Source organism: Centropristis striata, chromosome 20 (genome assembly GCF_030273125.1).
Source record: "Centropristis striata isolate RG_2023a ecotype Rhode Island chromosome 20, C.striata_1.0, whole genome shotgun sequence".
Lineage (NCBI taxonomy): Eukaryota > Metazoa > Chordata > Actinopteri > Perciformes > Serranidae > Centropristis > Centropristis striata.
In genome coordinates, this window is record NC_081536.1 from 11,912,809 (window position 1) to 11,930,286 (window position 17,478).

Here is a 17,478-nt window from a genome sequence, read left to right on the forward strand (position 1 = left end):
TGTTTAAGATGTGCATGATGATGATTAAAGTCATTAAGCACCATAAACAGCTGAAAAATTAGAGCTAAAAAAGCACTTTGACACTAAGGTCAGACGTGACTTTCAAGTAGATAAGAGACTTTCACCTTGAAGTTTTGCTGCAGGACGTAAAAGGTCTCTAAATCAGGAAATGAGCTCAAACTGTGTTGGATTTAACCCTACAATGGCAGTTACCCCAGTATAACTAGTGTCAGTAGTTGCATTTGACAACTATAAAAGGCCTGTGCGCACGTTCAATTTTCGCTTACGGCCATACCAGCCTGAATACGCCCGATCTCGTCCGATCTCGGAAGCTAAGCAGGGTCGGGCCGGGTCAGTACTTGGATGGGAGACCGCCTGGGAATACCCGGTGCTGTAAGCTTTTTCGTTCTCTCTTTTCACCAGCAAATAACAACAATGTGCAATACCACTGCTCTTTTGAATGAAAGAGCAGTGCACTTTTGTTTAAGATGTGCATGATGATGATTAAAGTCATTAAGCACCATAAACAGCTGAAAAATTAGAGCTAAAAAAGCACTTTGACACTAAGGTCAGACGTGACTTTCAAGTAGATAAGAGACTTTCACCTTGAAGTTTTGCTGCAGGACGTAAAAGGTCTCTAAATCAGGAAATGAGCTCAAACTGTGTTGGATTTAACCCTACAATGGCAGTTACCCCAGTATAACTAGTGTCAGTAGTTGCATTTGACAACTATAAAAGGCCTGTGCGCACGTTCAATTTTCGCTTACGGCCATACCAGCCTGAATACGCCCGATCTCGTCCGATCTCGGAAGCTAAGCAGGGTCGGGCCGGGTCAGTACTTGGATGGGAGACCGCCTGGGAATACCCGGTGCTGTAAGCTTTTTCATTCTCTCTTTTCAACAGCAAATAACAACAATGTGCAATACCACTGCTCTTTTGAATGAAAGAGCAGTGCACTTTTGTTTAAGATGTGCATGATGATGATTAAAGTCATTAAGCACCATAAACAGCTGAAAAATTAGAGCTAAAAAAGCACTTTGACACTAAGGTCAGACGTGACTTTCAAGTAGATAAGAGACTTTCACCTTGAAGTTTTGCTGCAGGACGTAAAAGGTCTCTAAATAAGGAAATGAGCTCAAACTGTGTTGGATTTAACCCTACAATGGCAGTTACCCCAGTATAACTAGTGTCAGTAGTTGCATTTGACAACTATAAAAGGCCTGTGCGCACGTTCAATTTTCGCTTACGGCCATACCAGCCTGAATACGCCCGATCTCGTCCGATCTCGGAAGCTAAGCAGGGTCGGGCCGGGTCAGTACTTGGATGGGAGACCGCCTGGGAATACCCGGTGCTGTAAGCTTTTTCGTTCTCTCTTTTCACCAGCAAATAACAACAATGTGCAATACCACTGCTCTTTTGAATGAAAGAGCAGTGCACTTTTGTTTAAGATGTGCATGATGATGATTAAAGTCATTAAGCACCATAAACAGCTGAAAAATTAGAGCTAAAAAAGCACTTTGACACTAAGGTCAGACGTGACTTTCAAGTAGATAAGAGACTTTCACCTTGAAGTTTTGCTGCAGGACGTAAAAGGTCTCTAAATCAGGAAATGAGCTCAAACTGTGTTGGATTTAACCCTACAATGGCAGTTACCCCAGTATAACTAGTGTCAGTAGTTGCATTTGACAACTATAAAAGGCCTGTGCGCACGTTCAATTTTCGCTTACGGCCATACCAGCCTGAATACGCCCGATCTCGTCCGATCTCGGAAGCTAAGCAGGGTCGGGCCGGGTCAGTACTTGGATGGGAGACCGCCTGGGAATACCCGGTGCTGTAAGCTTTTTCATTCTCTCTTTTCAACAGCAAATAACAACAATGTGCAATACCACTGCTCTTTTGAATGAAAGAGCAGTGCACTTTTGTTTAAGATGTGCATGATGATGATTAAAGTCATTAAGCACCATAAACAGCTGAAAAATTAGAGCTAAAAAAGCACTTTGACACTAAGGTCAGACGTGACTTTCAAGTAGATAAGAGACTTTCACCTTGAAGTTTTGCTGCAGGACGTAAAAGGTCTCTAAATCAGGAAATGAGCTCAAACTGTGTTGGATTTAACCCTACAATGGCAGTTACCCCAGTATAACTAGTGTCAGTAGTTGCATTTGACAACTATAAAAGGCCTGTGCGCACGTTCAATTTTCGCTTACGGCCATACCAGCCTGAATACGCCCGATCTCGTCCGATCTCGGAAGCTAAGCAGGGTCGGGCCGGGTCAGTACTTGGATGGGAGACCGCCTGGGAATACCCGGTGCTGTAAGCTTTTTCGTTCTCTCTTTTCAACAGCAAATAACAACAATGTGCAATACCACTGCTCTTTTGAATGAAAGAGCAGTGCACTTTTGTTTAAGATGTGCATGATGATGATTAAAGTCATTAAGCACCATAAACAGCTGAAAAATTAGAGCTAAAAAAGCACTTTGACACTAAGGTCAGACGTGACTTTCAAGTAGATAAGAGACTTTCACCTTGAAGTTTTGCTGCAGGACGTAAAAGGTCTCTAAATCAGGAAATGAGCTCAAACTGTGTTGGATTTAACCCTACAATGGCAGTTACCCCAGTATAACTAGTGTCAGTAGTTGCATTTGACAACTATAAAAGGCCTGTGCGCACGTTCAATTTTCGCTTACGGCCATACCAGCCTGAATACGCCCGATCTCGTCCGATCTCGGAAGCTAAGCAGGGTCGGGCCGGGTCAGTACTTGGATGGGAGACCGCCTGGGAATACCCGGTGCTGTAAGCTTTTTCGTTCTCTCTTTTCACCAGCAAATAACAACAATGTGCAATACCACTGCTCTTTTGAATGAAAGAGCAGTGCACTTTTGTTTAAGATGTGCATGATGATGATTAAAGTCATTAAGCACCATAAACAGCTGAAAAATTAGAGCTAAAAAAGCACTTTGACACTAAGGTCAGACGTGACTTTCAAGTAGATAAGAGACTTTCACCTTGAAGTTTTGCTGCAGGACGTAAAAGGTCTCTAAATCAGGAAATGAGCTCAAACTGTGTTGGATTTAACCCTACAATGGCAGTTACCCCAGTATAACTAGTGTCAGTAGTTGCATTTGACAACTATAAAAGGCCTGTGCGCACGTTCAATTTTCGCTTACGGCCATACCAGCCTGAATACGCCCGATCTCGTCCGATCTCGGAAGCTAAGCAGGGTCGGGCCGGGTCAGTACTTGGATGGGAGACCGCCTGGGAATACCCGGTGCTGTAAGCTTTTTCGTTCTCTCTTTTCACCAGCAAATAACAACAATGTGCAATACCACTGCTCTTTTGAATGAAAGAGCAGTGCACTTTTGTTTAAGATGTGCATGATGATGATTAAAGTCATTAAGCACCATAAACAGCTGAAAAATTAGAGCTAAAAAAGCACTTTGACACTAAGGTCAGACGTGACTTTCAAGTAGATAAGAGACTTTCACCTTGAAGTTTTGCTGCAGGACGTAAAAGGTCTCTAAATCAGGAAATGAGCTCAAACTGTGTTGGATTTAACCCTACAATGGCAGTTACCCCAGTATAACTAGTGTCAGTAGTTGCATTTGACAACTATAAAAGGCCTGTGCGCACGTTCAATTTTCGCTTACGGCCATACCAGCCTGAATACGCCCGATCTCGTCCGATCTCGGAAGCTAAGCAGGGTCGGGCCGGGTCAGTACTTGGATGGGAGACCGCCTGGGAATACCCGGTGCTGTAAGCTTTTTCGTTCTCTCTTTTCAACAGCAAATAACAACAATGTGCAATACTACTGCTCTTTTGAATGAAAGAGCAGTGCACTTTTGTTTAAGATGTGCATGATGATGATTAAAGTCATTAAGCACCATAAACAGCTGAAAAATTAGAGCTAAAAAAGCACTTTGACACTAAGGTCAGACGTGACTTTCAAGTAGATAAGAGACTTTCACCTTGAAGTTTTGCTGCAGGACGTAAAAGGTCTCTAAATCAGGAAATGAGCTCAAACTGTGTTGGATTTAACCCTACAATGGCAGTTACCCCAGTATAACTAGTGTCAGTAGTTGCATTTGACAACTATAAAAGGCCTGTGCGCACGTTCAATTTTCGCTTACGGCCATACCAGCCTGAATACGCCCGATCTCGTCCGATCTCGGAAGCTAAGCAGGGTCGGGCCGGGTCAGTACTTGGATGGGAGACCGCCTGGGAATACCCGGTGCTGTAAGCTTTTTCGTTCTCTCTTTTCAACAGCAAATAACAACAATGTGCAATACCACTGCTCTTTTGAATGAAAGAGCAGTGCACTTTTGTTTAAGATGTGCATGATGATGATTAAAGTCATTAAGCACCATAAACAGCTGAAAAATTAGAGCTAAAAAAGCACTTTGACACTAAGGTCAGACGTGACTTTCAAGTAGATAAGAGACTTTCACCTTGAAGTTTTGCTGCAGGACGTAAAAGGTCTCTAAATCAGGAAATGAGCTCAAACTGTGTTGGATTTAACCCTACAATGGCAGTTACCCCAGTATAACTAGTGTCAGTAGTTGCATTTGACAACTATAAAAGGCCTGTGCGCACGTTCAATTTTCGCTTACGGCCATACCAGCCTGAATACGCCCGATCTCGTCCGATCTCGGAAGCTAAGCAGGGTCGGGCCGGGTCAGTACTTGGATGGGAGACCGCCTGGGAATACCCGGTGCTGTAAGCTTTTTCGTTCTCTCTTTTCAACAGCAAATAACAACAATGTGCAATACCACTGCTCTTTTGAATGAAAGAGCAGTGCACTTTTGTTTAAGATGTGCATGATGATGATTAAAGTCATTAAGCACCATAAACAGCTGAAAAATTAGAGCTAAAAAAGCACTTTGACACTAAGGTCAGACGTGACTTTCAAGTAGATAAGAGACTTTCACCTTGAAGTTTTGCTGCAGGACGTAAAAGGTCTCTAAATCAGGAAATGAGCTCAAACTGTGTTGGATTTAACCCTACAATGGCAGTTACCCCAGTATAACTAGTGTCAGTAGTTGCATTTGACAACTATAAAAGGCCTGTGCGCACGTTCAATTTTCGCTTACGGCCATACCAGCCTGAATACGCCCGATCTCGTCCGATCTCGGAAGCTAAGCAGGGTCGGGCCGGGTCAGTACTTGGATGGGAGACCGCCTGGGAATACCCGGTGCTGTAAGCTTTTTCGTTCTCTCTTTTCACCAGCAAATAACAACAATGTGCAATACCACTGCTCTTTTGAATGAAAGAGCAGTGCACTTTTGTTTAAGATGTGCATGATGATGATTAAAGTCATTAAGCACCATAAACAGCTGAAAAATTAGAGCTAAAAAAGCACTTTGACACTAAGGTCAGACGTGACTTTCAAGTAGATAAGAGACTTTCACCTTGAAGTTTTGCTGCAGGACGTAAAAGGTCTCTAAATCAGGAAATGAGCTCAAACTGTGTTGGATTTAACCCTACAATGGCAGTTACCCCAGTATAACTAGTGTCAGTAGTTGCATTTGACAACTATAAAAGGCCTGTGCGCACGTTCAATTTTCGCTTACGGCCATACCAGCCTGAATACGCCCGATCTCGTCCGATCTCGGAAGCTAAGCAGGGTCGGGCCGGGTCAGTACTTGGATGGGAGACCGCCTGGGAATACCCGGTGCTGTAAGCTTTTTCGTTCTCTCTTTTCAACAGCAAATAACAACAATGTGCAATACCACTGCTCTTTTGAATGAAAGAGCAGTGCACTTTTGTTTAAGATGTGCATGATGATGATTAAAGTCATTAAGCACCATAAACAGCTGAAAAATTAGAGCTAAAAAAGCACTTTGACACTAAGGTCAGACGTGACTTTCAAGTAGATAAGAGACTTTCACCTTGAAGTTTTGCTGCAGGACGTAAAAGGTCTCTAAATCAGGAAATGAGCTCAAACTGTGTTGGATTTAACCCTACAATGGCAGTTACCCCAGTATAACTAGTGTCAGTAGTTGCATTTGACAACTATAAAAGGCCTGTGCGCACGTTCAATTTTCGCTTACGGCCATACCAGCCTGAATACGCCCGATCTCGTCCGATCTCGGAAGCTAAGCAGGGTCGGGCCGGGTCAGTACTTGGATGGGAGACCGCCTGGGAATACCCGGTGCTGTAAGCTTTTTCGTTCTCTCTTTTCACCAGCAAATAACAACAATGTGCAATACCACTGCTCTTTTGAATGAAAGAGCAGTGCACTTTTGTTTAAGATGTGCATGATGATGATTAAAGTCATTAAGCACCATAAACAGCTGAAAAATTAGAGCTAAAAAAGCACTTTGACACTAAGGTCAGACGTGACTTTCAAGTAGATAAGAGACTTTCACCTTGAAGTTTTGCTGCAGGACGTAAAAGGTCTCTAAATCAGGAAATGAGCTCAAACTGTGTTGGATTTAACCCTACAATGGCAGTTACCCCAGTATAACTAGTGTCAGTAGTTGCATTTGACAACTATAAAAGGCCTGTGCGCACGTTCAATTTTCGCTTACGGCCATACCAGCCTGAATACGCCCGATCTCGTCCGATCTCGGAAGCTAAGCAGGGTCGGGCCGGGTCAGTACTTGGATGGGAGACCGCCTGGGAATACCCGGTGCTGTAAGCTTTTTCGTTCTCTCTTTTCAACAGCAAATAACAACAATGTGCAATACCACTGCTCTTTTGAATGAAAGAGCAGTGCACTTTTGTTTAAGATGTGCATGATGATGATTAAAGTCATTAAGCACCATAAACAGCTGAAAAATTAGAGCTAAAAAAGCACTTTGACACTAAGGTCAGACGTGACTTTCAAGTAGATAAGAGACTTTCACCTTGAAGTTTTGCTGCAGGACGTAAAAGGTCTCTAAATCAGGAAATGAGCTCAAACTGTGTTGGATTTAACCCTACAATGGCAGTTACCCCAGTATAACTAGTGTCAGTAGTTGCATTTGACAACTATAAAAGGCCTGTGCGCACGTTCAATTTTCGCTTACGGCCATACCAGCCTGAATACGCCCGATCTCGTCCGATCTCGGAAGCTAAGCAGGGTCGGGCCGGGTCAGTACTTGGATGGGAGACCGCCTGGGAATACCCGGTGCTGTAAGCTTTTTCGTTCTCTCTTTTCAACAGCAAATAACAACAATGTGCAATACCACTGCTCTTTTGAATGAAAGAGCAGTGCACTTTTGTTTAAGATGTGCATGATGATGATTAAAGTCATTAAGCACCATAAACAGCTGAAAAATTAGAGCTAAAAAAGCACTTTGACACTAAGGTCAGACGTGACTTTCAAGTAGATAAGAGACTTTCACCTTGAAGTTTTGCTGCAGGACGTAAAAGGTCTCTAAATCAGGAAATGAGCTCAAACTGTGTTGGATTTAACCCTACAATGGCAGTTACCCCAGTATAACTAGTGTCAGTAGTTGCATTTGACAACTATAAAAGGCCTGTGCGCACGTTCAATTTTCGCTTACGGCCATACCAGCCTGAATACGCCCGATCTCGTCCGATCTCGGAAGCTAAGCAGGGTCGGGCCGGGTCAGTACTTGGATGGGAGACCGCCTGGGAATACCCGGTGCTGTAAGCTTTTTCGTTCTCTCTTTTCAACAGCAAATAACAACAATGTGCAATACCACTGCTCTTTTGAATGAAAGAGCAGTGCACTTTTGTTTAAGATGTGCATGATGATGATTAAAGTCATTAAGCACCATAAACAGCTGAAAAATTAGAGCTAAAAAAGCACTTTGACACTAAGGTCAGACGTGACTTTCAAGTAGATAAGAGACTTTCACCTTGAAGTTTTGCTGCAGGACGTAAAAGGTCTCTAAATCAGGAAATGAGCTCAAACTGTGTTGGATTTAACCCTACAATGGCAGTTACCCCAGTATAACTAGTGTCAGTAGTTGCATTTGACAACTATAAAAGGCCTGTGCGCACGTTCAATTTTCGCTTACGGCCATACCAGCCTGAATACGCCCGATCTCGTCCGATCTCGGAAGCTAAGCAGGGTCGGGCCGGGTCAGTACTTGGATGGGAGACCGCCTGGGAATACCCGGTGCTGTAAGCTTTTTCGTTCTCTCTTTTCACCAGCAAATAACAACAATGTGCAATACCACTGCTCTTTTGAATGAAAGAGCAGTGCACTTTTGTTTAAGATGTGCATGATGATGATTAAAGTCATTAAGCACCATAAACAGCTGAAAAATTAGAGCTAAAAAAGCACTTTGACACTAAGGTCAGACGTGACTTTCAAGTAGATAAGAGACTTTCACCTTGAAGTTTTGCTGCAGGACGTAAAAGGTCTCTAAATCAGGAAATGAGCTCAAACTGTGTTGGATTTAACCCTACAATGGCAGTTACCCCAGTATAACTAGTGTCAGTAGTTGCATTTGACAACTATAAAAGGCCTGTGCGCACGTTCAATTTTCGCTTACGGCCATACCAGCCTGAATACGCCCGATCTCGTCCGATCTCGGAAGCTAAGCAGGGTCGGGCCGGGTCAGTACTTGGATGGGAGACCGCCTGGGAATACCCGGTGCTGTAAGCTTTTTCGTTCTCTCTTTTCACCAGCAAATAACAACAATGTGCAATACCACTGCTCTTTTGAATGAAAGAGCAGTGCACTTTTGTTTAAGATGTGCATGATGATGATTAAAGTCATTAAGCACCATAAACAGCTGAAAAATTAGAGCTAAAAAAGCACTTTGACACTAAGGTCAGACGTGACTTTCAAGTAGATAAGAGACTTTCACCTTGAAGTTTTGCTGCAGGACGTAAAAGGTCTCTAAATCAGGAAATGAGCTCAAACTGTGTTGGATTTAACCCTACAATGGCAGTTACCCCAGTATAACTAGTGTCAGTAGTTGCATTTGACAACTATAAAAGGCCTGTGCGCACGTTCAATTTTCGCTTACGGCCATACCAGCCTGAATACGCCCGATCTCGTCCGATCTCGGAAGCTAAGCAGGGTCGGGCCGGGTCAGTACTTGGATGGGAGACCGCCTGGGAATACCCGGTGCTGTAAGCTTTTTCGTTCTCTCTTTTCAACAGCAAATAACAACAATGTGCAATACCACTGCTCTTTTGAATGAAAGAGCAGTGCACTTTTGTTTAAGATGTGCATGATGATGATTAAAGTCATTAAGCACCATAAACAGCTGAAAAATTAGAGCTAAAAAAGCACTTTGACACTAAGGTCAGACGTGACTTTCAAGTAGATAAGAGACTTTCACCTTGAAGTTTTGCTGCAGGACGTAAAAGGTCTCTAAATCAGGAAATGAGCTCAAACTGTGTTGGATTTAACCCTACAATGGCAGTTACCCCAGTATAACTAGTGTCAGTAGTTGCATTTGACAACTATAAAAGGCCTGTGCGCACGTTCAATTTTCGCTTACGGCCATACCAGCCTGAATACGCCCGATCTCGTCCGATCTCGGAAGCTAAGCAGGGTCGGGCCGGGTCAGTACTTGGATGGGAGACCGCCTGGGAATACCCGGTGCTGTAAGCTTTTTCGTTCTCTCTTTTCAACAGCAAATAACAACAATGTGCAATACCACTGCTCTTTTGAATGAAAGAGCAGTGCACTTTTGTTTAAGATGTGCATGATGATGATTAAAGTCATTAAGCACCATAAACAGCTGAAAAATTAGAGCTAAAAAAGCACTTTGACACTAAGGTCAGACGTGACTTTCAAGTAGATAAGAGACTTTCACCTTGAAGTTTTGCTGCAGGACGTAAAAGGTCTCTAAATCAGGAAATGAGCTCAAACTGTGTTGGATTTAACCCTACAATGGCAGTTACCCCAGTATAACTAGTGTCAGTAGTTGCATTTGACAACTATAAAAGGCCTGTGCGCACGTTCAATTTTCGCTTACGGCCATACCAGCCTGAATACGCCCGATCTCGTCCGATCTCGGAAGCTAAGCAGGGTCGGGCCGGGTCAGTACTTGGATGGGAGACCGCCTGGGAATACCCGGTGCTGTAAGCTTTTTCGTTCTCTCTTTTCACCAGCAAATAACAACAATGTGCAATACCACTGCTCTTTTGAATGAAAGAGCAGTGCACTTTTGTTTAAGATGTGCATGATGATGATTAAAGTCATTAAGCACCATAAACAGCTGAAAAATTAGAGCTAAAAAAGCACTTTGACACTAAGGTCAGACGTGACTTTCAAGTAGATAAGAGACTTTCACCTTGAAGTTTTGCTGCAGGACGTAAAAGGTCTCTAAATCAGGAAATGAGCTCAAACTGTGTTGGATTTAACCCTACAATGGCAGTTACCCCAGTATAACTAGTGTCAGTAGTTGCATTTGACAACTATAAAAGGCCTGTGCGCACGTTCAATTTTCGCTTACGGCCATACCAGCCTGAATACGCCCGATCTCGTCCGATCTCGGAAGCTAAGCAGGGTCGGGCCGGGTCAGTACTTGGATGGGAGACCGCCTGGGAATACCCGGTGCTGTAAGCTTTTTCGTTCTCTCTTTTCACCAGCAAATAACAACAATGTGCAATACCACTGCTCTTTTGAATGAAAGAGCAGTGCACTTTTGTTTAAGATGTGCATGATGATGATTAAAGTCATTAAGCACCATAAACAGCTGAAAAATTAGAGCTAAAAAAGCACTTTGACACTAAGGTCAGACGTGACTTTCAAGTAGATAAGAGACTTTCACCTTGAAGTTTTGCTGCAGGACGTAAAAGGTCTCTAAATCAGGAAATGAGCTCAAACTGTGTTGGATTTAACCCTACAATGGCAGTTACCCCAGTATAACTAGTGTCAGTAGTTGCATTTGACAACTATAAAAGGCCTGTGCGCACATTCAATTTTCGCTTACGGCCATACCAGCCTGAATACGCCCGATCTCGTCCGATCTCGGAAGCTAAGCAGGGTCGGGCCGGGTCAGTACTTGGATGGGAGACCGCCTGGGAATACCCGGTGCTGTAAGCTTTTTCGTTCTCTCTTTTCAACAGCAAATAACAACAATGTGCAATACCACTGCTCTTTTGAATGAAAGAGCAGTGCACTTTTGTTTAAGATGTGCATGATGATGATTAAAGTCATTAAGCACCATAAACAGCTGAAAAATTAGAGCTAAAAAAGCACTTTGACACTAAGGTCAGACGTGACTTTCAAGTAGATAAGAGACTTTCACCTTGAAGTTTTGCTGCAGGACGTAAAAGGTCTCTAAATCAGGAAATGAGCTCAAACTGTGTTGGATTTAACCCTACAATGGCAGTTACCCCAGTATAACTAGTGTCAGTAGTTGCATTTGACAACTATAAAAGGCCTGTGCGCACGTTCAATTTTCGCTTACGGCCATACCAGCCTGAATACGCCCGATCTCGTCCGATCTCGGAAGCTAAGCAGGGTCGGGCCGGGTCAGTACTTGGATGGGAGACCGCCTGGGAATACCCGGTGCTGTAAGCTTTTTCGTTCTCTCTTTTCACCAGCAAATAACAACAATGTGCAATACCACTGCTCTTTTGAATGAAAGAGCAGTGCACTTTTGTTTAAGATGTGCATGATGATGATTAAAGTCATTAAGCACCATAAACAGCTGAAAAATTAGAGCTAAAAAAGCACTTTGACACTAAGGTCAGACGTGACTTTCAAGTAGATAAGAGACTTTCACCTTGAAGTTTTGCTGCAGGACGTAAAAGGTCTCTAAATCAGGAAATGAGCTCAAACTGTGTTGGATTTAACCCTACAATGGCAGTTACCCCAGTATAACTAGTGTCAGTAGTTGCATTTGACAACTATAAAAGGCCTGTGCGCACGTTCAATTTTCGCTTACGGCCATACCAGCCTGAATACGCCCGATCTCGTCCGATCTCGGAAGCTAAGCAGGGTCGGGCCGGGTCAGTACTTGGATGGGAGACCGCCTGGGAATACCCGGTGCTGTAAGCTTTTTCGTTCTCTCTTTTCACCAGCAAATAACAACAATGTGCAATACCACTGCTCTTTTGAATGAAAGAGCAGTGCACTTTTGTTTAAGATGTGCATGATGATGATTAAAGTCATTAAGCACCATAAACAGCTGAAAAATTAGAGCTAAAAAAGCACTTTGACACTAAGGTCAGACGTGACTTTCAAGTAGATAAGAGACTTTCACCTTGAAGTTTTGCTGCAGGACGTAAAAGGTCTCTAAATCAGGAAATGAGCTCAAACTGTGTTGGATTTAACCCTACAATGGCAGTTACCCCAGTATAACTAGTGTCAGTAGTTGCATTTGACAACTATAAAAGGCCTGTGCGCACGTTCAATTTTCGCTTACGGCCATACCAGCCTGAATACGCCCGATCTCGTCCGATCTCGGAAGCTAAGCAGGGTCGGGCCGGGTCAGTACTTGGATGGGAGACCGCCTGGGAATACCCGGTGCTGTAAGCTTTTTCGTTCTCTCTTTTCACCAGCAAATAACAACAATGTGCAATACCACTGCTCTTTTGAATGAAAGAGCAGTGCACTTTTGTTTAAGATGTGCATGATGATGATTAAAGTCATTAAGCACCATAAACAGCTGAAAAATTAGAGCTAAAAAAGCACTTTGACACTAAGGTCAGACGTGACTTTCAAGTAGATAAGAGACTTTCACCTTGAAGTTTTGCTGCAGGACGTAAAAGGTCTCTAAATCAGGAAATGAGCTCAAACTGTGTTGGATTTAACCCTACAATGGCAGTTACCCCAGTATAACTAGTGTCAGTAGTTGCATTTGACAACTATAAAAGGCCTGTGCGCACGTTCAATTTTCGCTTACGGCCATACCAGCCTGAATACGCCCGATCTCGTCCGATCTCGGAAGCTAAGCAGGGTCGGGCCGGGTCAGTACTTGGATGGGAGACCGCCTGGGAATACCCGGTGCTGTAAGCTTTTTCGTTCTCTCTTTTCAACAGCAAATAACAACAATGTGCAATACCACTGCTCTTTTGAATGAAAGAGCAGTGCACTTTTGTTTAAGATGTGCATGATGATGATTAAAGTCATTAAGCACCATAAACAGCTGAAAAATTAGAGCTAAAAAAGCACTTTGACACTAAGGTCAGACGTGACTTTCAAGTAGATAAGAGACTTTCACCTTGAAGTTTTGCTGCAGGACGTAAAAGGTCTCTAAATCAGGAAATGAGCTCAAACTGTGTTGGATTTAACCCTACAATGGCAGTTACCCCAGTATAACTAGTGTCAGTAGTTGCATTTGACAACTATAAAAGGCCTGTGCGCACATTCAATTTTCGCTTACGGCCATACCAGCCTGAATACGCCCGATCTCGTCCGATCTCGGAAGCTAAGCAGGGTCGGGCCGGGTCAGTACTTGGATGGGAGACCGCCTGGAATGACCCGGTGCTGTAAGCTTTTTCGTTCTCTCTTTTCAACAGCAAATAACAACAATGTGCAATACCACTGCTCTTTTGAATGAAAGAGCAGTGCACTTTTGTTTAAGATGTGCATGATGATGATTAAAGTCATTAAGCACCATAAACAGCTGAAAAATTAGAGCTAAAAAAGCACTTTGACACTAAGGTCAGACGTGACTTTCAAGTAGATAAGAGACTTTCACCTTGAAGTTTTGCTGCAGGACGTAAAAGGTCTCTAAATCAGGAAATGAGCTCAAACTGTGTTGGATTTAACCCTACAATGGCAGTTACCCCAGTATAACTAGTGTCAGTAGTTGCATTTGACAACTATAAAAGGCCTGTGCGCACGTTCAATTTTCGCTTACGGCCATACCAGCCTGAATACGCCCGATCTCGTCCGATCTCGGAAGCTAAGCAGGGTCGGGCCGGGTCAGTACTTGGATGGGAGACCGCCTGGGAATACCCGGTGCTGTAAGCTTTTTCGTTCTCTCTTTTCACCAGCAAATAACAACAATGTGCAATACCACTGCTCTTTTGAATGAAAGAGCAGTGCACTTTTGTTTAAGATGTGCATGATGATGATTAAAGTCATTAAGCACCATAAACAGCTGAAAAATTAGAGCTAAAAAAGCACTTTGACACTAAGGTCAGACGTGACTTTCAAGTAGATAAGAGACTTTCACCTTGAAGTTTTGCTGCAGGACGTAAAAGGTCTCTAAATCAGGAAATGAGCTCAAACTGTGTTGGATTTAACCCTACAATGGCAGTTACCCCAGTATAACTAGTGTCAGTAGTTGCATTTGACAACTATAAAAGGCCTGTGCGCACGTTCAATTTTCGCTTACGGCCATACCAGCCTGAATACGCCCGATCTCGTCCGATCTCGGAAGCTAAGCAGGGTCGGGCCGGGTCAGTACTTGGATGGGAGACCGCCTGGGAATACCCGGTGCTGTAAGCTTTTTCGTTCTCTCTTTTCACCAGCAAATAACAACAATGTGCAATACCACTGCTCTTTTGAATGAAAGAGCAGTGCACTTTTGTTTAAGATGTGCATGATGATGATTAAAGTCATTAAGCACCATAAACAGCTGAAAAATTAGAGCTAAAAAAGCACTTTGACACTAAGGTCAGACGTGACTTTCAAGTAGATAAGAGACTTTCACCTTGAAGTTTTGCTGCAGGACGTAAAAGGTCTCTAAATCAGGAAATGAGCTCAAACTGTGTTGGATTTAACCCTACAATGGCAGTTACCCCAGTATAACTAGTGTCAGTAGTTGCATTTGACAACTATAAAAGGCCTGTGCGCACGTTCAATTTTCGCTTACGGCCATACCAGCCTGAATACGCCCGATCTCGTCCGATCTCGGAAGCTAAGCAGGGTCGGGCCGGGTCAGTACTTGGATGGGAGACCGCCTGGGAATACCCGGTGCTGTAAGCTTTTTCGTTCTCTCTTTTCAACAGCAAATAACAACAATGTGCAATACCACTGCTCTTTTGAATGAAAGAGCAGTGCACTTTTGTTTAAGATGTGCATGATGATGATTAAAGTCATTAAGCACCATAAACAGCTGAAAAATTAGAGCTAAAAAAGCACTTTGACACTAAGGTCAGACGTGACTTTCAAGTAGATAAGAGACTTTCACCTTGAAGTTTTGCTGCAGGACGTAAAAGGTCTCTAAATCAGGAAATGAGCTCAAACTGTGTTGGATTTAACCCTACAATGGCAGTTACCCCAGTATAACTAGTGTCAGTAGTTGCATTTGACAACTATAAAAGGCCTGTGCGCACGTTCAATTTTCGCTTACGGCCATACCAGCCTGAATACGCCCGATCTCGTCCGATCTCGGAAGCTAAGCAGGGTCGGGCCGGGTCAGTACTTGGATGGGAGACCGCCTGGGAATACCCGGTGCTGTAAGCTTTTTCATTCTCTCTTTTCAACAGCAAATAACAACAATGTGCAATACCACTGCTCTTTTGAATGAAAGAGCAGTGCACTTTTGTTTAAGATGTGCATGATGATGATTAAAGTCATTAAGCACCATAAACAGCTGAAAAATTAGAGCTAAAAAAGCACTTTGACACTAAGGTCAGACGTGACTTTCAAGTAGATAAGAGACTTTCACCTTGAAGTTTTGCTGCAGGACGTAAAAGGTCTCTAAATCAGGAAATGAGCTCAAACTGTGTTGGATTTAACCCTACAATGGCAGTTACCCCAGTATAACTAGTGTCAGTAGTTGCATTTGACAACTATAAAAGGCCTGTGCGCACGTTCAATTTTCGCTTACGGCCATACCAGCCTGAATACGCCCGATCTCGTCCGATCTCGGAAGCTAAGCAGGGTCGGGCCGGGTCAGTACTTGGATGGGAGACCGCCTGGGAATACCCGGTGCTGTAAGCTTTTTCGTTCTCTCTTTTCAACAGCAAATAACAACAATGTGCAATACCACTGCTCTTTTGAATGAAAGAGCAGTGCACTTTTGTTTAAGATGTGCATGATGATGATTAAAGTCATTAAGCACCATAAACAGCTGAAAAATTAGAGCTAAAAAAGCACTTTGACACTAAGGTCAGACGTGACTTTCAAGTAGATAAGAGACTTTCACCTTGAAGTTTTGCTGCAGGACGTAAAAGGTCTCTAAATCAGGAAATGAGCTCAAACTGTGTTGGATTTAACCCTACAATGGCAGTTACCCCAGTATAACTAGTGTCAGTAGTTGCATTTGACAACTATAAAAGGCCTGTGCGCACGTTCAATTTTCGCTTACGGCCATACCAGCCTGAATACGCCCGATCTCGTCCGATCTCGGAAGCTAAGCAGGGTCGGGCCGGGTCAGTACTTGGATGGGAGACCGCCTGGGAATACCCGGTGCTGTAAGCTTTTTCGTTCTCTCTTTTCACCAGCAAATAACAACAATGTGCAATACCACTGCTCTTTTGAATGAAAGAGCAGTGCACTTTTGTTTAAGATGTGCATGATGATGATTAAAGTCATTAAGCACCATAAAAAGCTGAAAAATTAGAGCTAAAAAAGCACTTTGACACTAAGGTCAGACGTGACTTTCAAGTAGATAAGAGACTTTCACCTTGAAGTTTTGCTGCAGGACGTAAAAGGTCTCTAAATCAGGAAATGAGCTCAAACTGTGTTGGATTTAACCCTACAATGGCAGTTACCCCAGTATAACTAGTGTCAGTAGTTGCATTTGACAACTATAAAAGGCCTGTGCGCACGTTCAATTTTCGCTTACGGCCATACCAGCCTGAATACGCCCGATCTCGTCCGATCTCGGTAGCTAAGCAGGGTCGGGCCGGGTCAGTACTTGGATGGGAGACCGCCTGGGAATACCCGGTGCTGTAAGCTTTTTCGTTCTCTCTTTTCAACAGCAAATAACAACAATGTGCAATACCACTGCTCTTTTGAATGAAAGAGCAGTGCACTTTTGTTTAAGATGTGCATGATGATGATTAAAGTCATTAAGCACCATAAACAGCTGAAAAATTAGAGCTAAAAAAGCACTTTGACACTAAGGTCAGACGTGACTTTCAAGTAGATAAGAGACTTTCACCTTGAAGTTTTGCTGCAGGACGTAAAAGGTCTCTAAATCAGGAAATGAGCTCAAACTGTGTTGGATTTAACCCTACAATGGCAGTTACCCCAGTATAACTAGTGTCAGTAGTTGCATTTGACAACTATAAAAGGCCTGTGCGCACGTTCAATTTTCGCTTACGGCCATACCAGCCTGAATACGCCCGATCTCGTCCGATCTCGGAAGCTAAGCAGGGTCGGGCCGGGTCAGTACTTGGATGGGAGACCGCCTGGGAATACCCGGTGCTGTAAGCTTTTTCGTTCTCTCTTTTCAACAGCAAATAACAACAATGTGCAATACCACTGCTCTTTTGAATGAAAGAGCAGTGCACTTTTGTTTAAGATGTGCATGATGATGATTAAAGTCATTAAGCACCATAAACAGCTGAAAAATTAGAGCTAAAAAAGCACTTTGACACTAAGGTCAGACGTGACTTTCAAGTAGATAAGAGACTTTCACCTTGAAGTTTTGCTGCAGGACGTAAAAGGTCTCTAAATCAGGAAATGAGCTCAAACTGTGTTGGATTTAACCC

At 43.3% G+C, this 17,478-nt stretch overlaps 36 non-coding genes across 36 annotated transcripts; all 36 read left to right on the forward strand.

Annotated features, from left to right (window-relative positions):
* The first annotated feature begins 281 nt into the window (after positions 1–281).
* On the forward strand, positions 282–400 carry LOC131958846 (5S ribosomal RNA). Its single transcript, XR_009389335.1, has one exon. It is a non-coding gene; the product is annotated as a 5S ribosomal RNA (ribosomal RNA).
* A 361-nt stretch (positions 401–761) lies between these two features.
* Positions 762–880, forward strand: LOC131958847 (5S ribosomal RNA). Its single transcript, XR_009389336.1, has one exon. It is a non-coding gene; the product is annotated as a 5S ribosomal RNA (ribosomal RNA).
* Positions 881–1,241: 361 nt separating this feature from the next.
* On the forward strand, positions 1,242–1,360 carry LOC131958848 (5S ribosomal RNA). The gene has a single exon (XR_009389337.1). It is a non-coding gene; the product is annotated as a 5S ribosomal RNA (ribosomal RNA).
* A 361-nt stretch (positions 1,361–1,721) lies between these two features.
* LOC131958849 (5S ribosomal RNA) lies at positions 1,722–1,840 on the forward strand. The gene has a single exon (XR_009389338.1). It is a non-coding gene; the product is annotated as a 5S ribosomal RNA (ribosomal RNA).
* A 361-nt stretch (positions 1,841–2,201) lies between these two features.
* LOC131958850 (5S ribosomal RNA) lies at positions 2,202–2,320 on the forward strand. Its single transcript, XR_009389339.1, has one exon. It is a non-coding gene; the product is annotated as a 5S ribosomal RNA (ribosomal RNA).
* Positions 2,321–2,681: 361 nt separating this feature from the next.
* On the forward strand, positions 2,682–2,800 carry LOC131958852 (5S ribosomal RNA). The gene has a single exon (XR_009389340.1). It is a non-coding gene; the product is annotated as a 5S ribosomal RNA (ribosomal RNA).
* A 361-nt stretch (positions 2,801–3,161) lies between these two features.
* LOC131958853 (5S ribosomal RNA) lies at positions 3,162–3,280 on the forward strand. The gene has a single exon (XR_009389341.1). It is a non-coding gene; the product is annotated as a 5S ribosomal RNA (ribosomal RNA).
* A 361-nt stretch (positions 3,281–3,641) lies between these two features.
* Positions 3,642–3,760, forward strand: LOC131958855 (5S ribosomal RNA). Its single transcript, XR_009389343.1, has one exon. It is a non-coding gene; the product is annotated as a 5S ribosomal RNA (ribosomal RNA).
* A 361-nt stretch (positions 3,761–4,121) lies between these two features.
* On the forward strand, positions 4,122–4,240 carry LOC131958856 (5S ribosomal RNA). The gene has a single exon (XR_009389344.1). It is a non-coding gene; the product is annotated as a 5S ribosomal RNA (ribosomal RNA).
* A 361-nt stretch (positions 4,241–4,601) lies between these two features.
* On the forward strand, positions 4,602–4,720 carry LOC131958857 (5S ribosomal RNA). Its single transcript, XR_009389345.1, has one exon. It is a non-coding gene; the product is annotated as a 5S ribosomal RNA (ribosomal RNA).
* A 361-nt stretch (positions 4,721–5,081) lies between these two features.
* LOC131958858 (5S ribosomal RNA) lies at positions 5,082–5,200 on the forward strand. The gene has a single exon (XR_009389346.1). It is a non-coding gene; the product is annotated as a 5S ribosomal RNA (ribosomal RNA).
* A 361-nt stretch (positions 5,201–5,561) lies between these two features.
* LOC131958859 (5S ribosomal RNA) lies at positions 5,562–5,680 on the forward strand. The gene has a single exon (XR_009389347.1). It is a non-coding gene; the product is annotated as a 5S ribosomal RNA (ribosomal RNA).
* A 361-nt stretch (positions 5,681–6,041) lies between these two features.
* On the forward strand, positions 6,042–6,160 carry LOC131958860 (5S ribosomal RNA). The gene has a single exon (XR_009389348.1). It is a non-coding gene; the product is annotated as a 5S ribosomal RNA (ribosomal RNA).
* Positions 6,161–6,521: 361 nt separating this feature from the next.
* LOC131958861 (5S ribosomal RNA) lies at positions 6,522–6,640 on the forward strand. The gene has a single exon (XR_009389349.1). It is a non-coding gene; the product is annotated as a 5S ribosomal RNA (ribosomal RNA).
* A 361-nt stretch (positions 6,641–7,001) lies between these two features.
* LOC131958862 (5S ribosomal RNA) lies at positions 7,002–7,120 on the forward strand. The gene has a single exon (XR_009389350.1). It is a non-coding gene; the product is annotated as a 5S ribosomal RNA (ribosomal RNA).
* Positions 7,121–7,481: 361 nt separating this feature from the next.
* On the forward strand, positions 7,482–7,600 carry LOC131958863 (5S ribosomal RNA). Its single transcript, XR_009389351.1, has one exon. It is a non-coding gene; the product is annotated as a 5S ribosomal RNA (ribosomal RNA).
* Positions 7,601–7,961: 361 nt separating this feature from the next.
* On the forward strand, positions 7,962–8,080 carry LOC131958864 (5S ribosomal RNA). Its single transcript, XR_009389352.1, has one exon. It is a non-coding gene; the product is annotated as a 5S ribosomal RNA (ribosomal RNA).
* Positions 8,081–8,441: 361 nt separating this feature from the next.
* On the forward strand, positions 8,442–8,560 carry LOC131958866 (5S ribosomal RNA). Its single transcript, XR_009389354.1, has one exon. It is a non-coding gene; the product is annotated as a 5S ribosomal RNA (ribosomal RNA).
* Positions 8,561–8,921: 361 nt separating this feature from the next.
* Positions 8,922–9,040, forward strand: LOC131958869 (5S ribosomal RNA). The gene has a single exon (XR_009389355.1). It is a non-coding gene; the product is annotated as a 5S ribosomal RNA (ribosomal RNA).
* A 361-nt stretch (positions 9,041–9,401) lies between these two features.
* On the forward strand, positions 9,402–9,520 carry LOC131958870 (5S ribosomal RNA). Its single transcript, XR_009389356.1, has one exon. It is a non-coding gene; the product is annotated as a 5S ribosomal RNA (ribosomal RNA).
* Positions 9,521–9,881: 361 nt separating this feature from the next.
* Positions 9,882–10,000, forward strand: LOC131958871 (5S ribosomal RNA). The gene has a single exon (XR_009389357.1). It is a non-coding gene; the product is annotated as a 5S ribosomal RNA (ribosomal RNA).
* Positions 10,001–10,361: 361 nt separating this feature from the next.
* LOC131958872 (5S ribosomal RNA) lies at positions 10,362–10,480 on the forward strand. The gene has a single exon (XR_009389358.1). It is a non-coding gene; the product is annotated as a 5S ribosomal RNA (ribosomal RNA).
* Positions 10,481–10,841: 361 nt separating this feature from the next.
* Positions 10,842–10,960, forward strand: LOC131958765 (5S ribosomal RNA). The gene has a single exon (XR_009389264.1). It is a non-coding gene; the product is annotated as a 5S ribosomal RNA (ribosomal RNA).
* Positions 10,961–11,321: 361 nt separating this feature from the next.
* On the forward strand, positions 11,322–11,440 carry LOC131958766 (5S ribosomal RNA). The gene has a single exon (XR_009389265.1). It is a non-coding gene; the product is annotated as a 5S ribosomal RNA (ribosomal RNA).
* Positions 11,441–11,801: 361 nt separating this feature from the next.
* LOC131958767 (5S ribosomal RNA) lies at positions 11,802–11,920 on the forward strand. The gene has a single exon (XR_009389266.1). It is a non-coding gene; the product is annotated as a 5S ribosomal RNA (ribosomal RNA).
* Positions 11,921–12,281: 361 nt separating this feature from the next.
* Positions 12,282–12,400, forward strand: LOC131958768 (5S ribosomal RNA). Its single transcript, XR_009389267.1, has one exon. It is a non-coding gene; the product is annotated as a 5S ribosomal RNA (ribosomal RNA).
* A 361-nt stretch (positions 12,401–12,761) lies between these two features.
* Positions 12,762–12,880, forward strand: LOC131958769 (5S ribosomal RNA). The gene has a single exon (XR_009389268.1). It is a non-coding gene; the product is annotated as a 5S ribosomal RNA (ribosomal RNA).
* Positions 12,881–13,241: 361 nt separating this feature from the next.
* LOC131958808 (5S ribosomal RNA) lies at positions 13,242–13,360 on the forward strand. Its single transcript, XR_009389305.1, has one exon. It is a non-coding gene; the product is annotated as a 5S ribosomal RNA (ribosomal RNA).
* Positions 13,361–13,721: 361 nt separating this feature from the next.
* LOC131958771 (5S ribosomal RNA) lies at positions 13,722–13,840 on the forward strand. Its single transcript, XR_009389270.1, has one exon. It is a non-coding gene; the product is annotated as a 5S ribosomal RNA (ribosomal RNA).
* Positions 13,841–14,201: 361 nt separating this feature from the next.
* On the forward strand, positions 14,202–14,320 carry LOC131958772 (5S ribosomal RNA). Its single transcript, XR_009389271.1, has one exon. It is a non-coding gene; the product is annotated as a 5S ribosomal RNA (ribosomal RNA).
* Positions 14,321–14,681: 361 nt separating this feature from the next.
* Positions 14,682–14,800, forward strand: LOC131958773 (5S ribosomal RNA). The gene has a single exon (XR_009389272.1). It is a non-coding gene; the product is annotated as a 5S ribosomal RNA (ribosomal RNA).
* A 361-nt stretch (positions 14,801–15,161) lies between these two features.
* Positions 15,162–15,280, forward strand: LOC131958774 (5S ribosomal RNA). Its single transcript, XR_009389273.1, has one exon. It is a non-coding gene; the product is annotated as a 5S ribosomal RNA (ribosomal RNA).
* Positions 15,281–15,641: 361 nt separating this feature from the next.
* Positions 15,642–15,760, forward strand: LOC131958775 (5S ribosomal RNA). The gene has a single exon (XR_009389274.1). It is a non-coding gene; the product is annotated as a 5S ribosomal RNA (ribosomal RNA).
* A 361-nt stretch (positions 15,761–16,121) lies between these two features.
* Positions 16,122–16,240, forward strand: LOC131958776 (5S ribosomal RNA). Its single transcript, XR_009389275.1, has one exon. It is a non-coding gene; the product is annotated as a 5S ribosomal RNA (ribosomal RNA).
* A 361-nt stretch (positions 16,241–16,601) lies between these two features.
* On the forward strand, positions 16,602–16,720 carry LOC131958802 (5S ribosomal RNA). The gene has a single exon (XR_009389300.1). It is a non-coding gene; the product is annotated as a 5S ribosomal RNA (ribosomal RNA).
* A 361-nt stretch (positions 16,721–17,081) lies between these two features.
* Positions 17,082–17,200, forward strand: LOC131958777 (5S ribosomal RNA). The gene has a single exon (XR_009389276.1). It is a non-coding gene; the product is annotated as a 5S ribosomal RNA (ribosomal RNA).
* The last annotated feature ends 278 nt before the right edge of the window (positions 17,201–17,478 follow it).